Raw genomic sequence first — 2,366 nt, 5'->3', positions numbered from 1 at the left:
CCTTCTCCCTCTTTCCACCTTGTCCACCACCTCTTCCATCAAGCATGAGAGCAGAGACACAGCCAGGAGCATTGCTGTGGGTGGGAGTCATCATGAGGTCTGTGGCCAGAGAGGCTGCTTGGCCTCTTTTCTCACCTGCCCGGGGCACACAAAGTGGGTTCCTGCCTCACCCCAACATTCCTGATGCTGAGGGAGCCTGGGCCAAGTGGATACCCAGCCCTCAAGGATGTCCCATGAACAATGGGAGCTGGAATCTGACATACCATACAGATCTGTGCATGAAACACAAAGCAGAGGAAGTCTTCCCTGCATCATTTCAGCAAAATCTCTAATCTTTAGGTAGAGGTATTCATACTTCTTAGCTTTCAAGTATTTCGGGTTACAGACCTCCAGCCTTGCAAGTTTGCCCTTTGGTCTGGCAATTACAGTTCTGAGATGTATTTCAAAGATATCTGTGCAACCTACCCTGCAGGAAGCCAATCTGCATCTTTTTACTGTTTATCTAAATATTCTGTTTTAATGACTAGAATAAGTCTGAATCCCCAAACTGCTTATTATACAGCTGCAGGCCATTTGAATATTGAGCTGTGCTACAAAGAAGTGGGACTGACTGTGACCTGATTATTGAAGGCCTAAGAAAGAAATATTAACCAGCCCAGCCATGGGCCCAGGTTTGATAATTATGCTGTGTCTGAAAGCACTGCAAGAGTTGGGGGCATTGTGGCATTTCCTGTTTATTTCTTGTTTTCCTCTTTTTTTTTTTTAAGAGATAAATGGGAAAGACCATGAAATGCACTGTCATGTCCTGTGAAATGAGATCAGTGAGGGAGTGAGGTGTGGGATGTAACTGCCCAGTGGCTCTGACCCTGCAGGGAGTGACTGCTAAAAGAACCCCAAAAGCTGTTTTTTCTCTCATAGAAAGAAATTGGCAAAATTTATTTTACCCCTAAATGGCAGAAGAATTTCTGTAGTCTATGTGTCTCTTAGAAACAGTACTGTGTGTTCATACAGTGATAAGCCTGTGCTGAAATCATTCAATCCTGGAATGGTTTGGGTGGGAAGGGACCTTAAAGATCATCTAGTTCCATCCCTGTGCCATGGGCAGGGACATCTTCCACTAGACCAGGTTGCTCTGAGCACTGTCCAAGCCCATCCCTGTCCCAGTCCAGAGATAAAGCTACAGCACTTCCACAGGCTCTGGCAGCACAAGGATCCAAGCTTTAAAGTTTCAGCGCAGGTTCTATTTAACAGGGTTGCTTAAGGGTTCTTGCTACTGGTTTTGTTTGAAAAGAAGCTAAATCAATTGTGTGGCCACACAGTCTCCAGTCTGTGCACCTGCATAGGGCTTTGTGTGAGCAGAGCTGCCTTTGAGAGTGGTTCTCAGTCAGTTGGGCAGTGCTTGGGGCTCAGCCCCTCACTTCAACAGGTGCTAGGAGCAGTGGCAGGAGCCAGCACCATAGCCAACGTCCAGGGCACAGAGGGACTCTGCATTCTGACGATTACTTGCTTTTTCTGTGCATCTTTGTTCAAGCCTTCTCATCCTTCTTGCCTATTTTAAAAACATACGTCCAAATTCCATGTGCTTTAATTCCTTCAGAAGAACTAGAGAGTTCCTCATTTTGCAAATGGATGAGATTATGAAAATCACTAGAGACATCACCTGCTGCTGTTGCTAGTATTCTAGTTATAGCAACAATAATATTTGTAAATCACCTTGAATTTTCAGGGTACTTCACAAGCAACTGCTCATTAATCCTGGCAATTCGGACTTAGTGCTGTTATCTCCATTTAGCAGACGTGGTGTCAAAGACAGTGAGGTGAAATGCTTTCACTCAGGTTGCAATTAAGACGGCACCTCACCCATCTCTTCCCACCTGTGTTTCAGAGTCCATGCACAGTTTGATAATAATCTTTTTGGCAGGAAGGCCAGCTTATGCAATCGCTGTCACTTCCACCCACTCCTGCCCTTCCTCCCATGCAATGCCAGTACACGTGTTTGTGTGGAGCCCCTGTGGAATTCAGCCAGATGGAAACTGTACATTCCTACTATACATGTGTATATACAAACTGCACACACACACACACACACACACACACTCACTCTTGACTGAGGTGTTTCTCATCTGGATGAGTTCCATGCTCTGCTTTACTGCGTGGCAGCAAAAGCACTGGCACTGCTGTGGGACAGCCACGCTGCTGCTGCAAATTGTGTATGACATCCTGCCACTGTCACAACTGTGGAAATAAAACAGTTTATCCATGTAGGGTCACATACATTGCCTGTGAAAGGATAAATGTGTATTTGTGAGATGACCATTTCCAGACTGTTGCCAGTTGCCCATCTCTCATCTCTTAAAGCTGATGAC

At 45.6% G+C, this 2,366-nt stretch overlaps 1 protein-coding gene across 1 annotated transcript in view; it reads left to right on the top strand.

Moving 5' to 3' along the window:
- TIAM1 (T-cell lymphoma invasion and metastasis 1) overlaps window positions 1-2,366 on the top strand; it is a gene marked incomplete at its 3' end in the record, with an annotated part of 89,089 nt that overhangs the window by 46,991 nt on the left and 39,732 nt on the right.

This window comes from Acanthisitta chloris, unplaced genomic scaffold, assembly GCF_000695815.1.
Source record: "Acanthisitta chloris isolate BGI_N310 unplaced genomic scaffold, ASM69581v1 scaffold446, whole genome shotgun sequence".
In the NCBI taxonomy this organism is placed as follows: domain Eukaryota; kingdom Metazoa; phylum Chordata; class Aves; order Passeriformes; family Acanthisittidae; genus Acanthisitta; species Acanthisitta chloris.
This window is presented reverse-complemented; position numbering and strand designations above follow the sequence as displayed.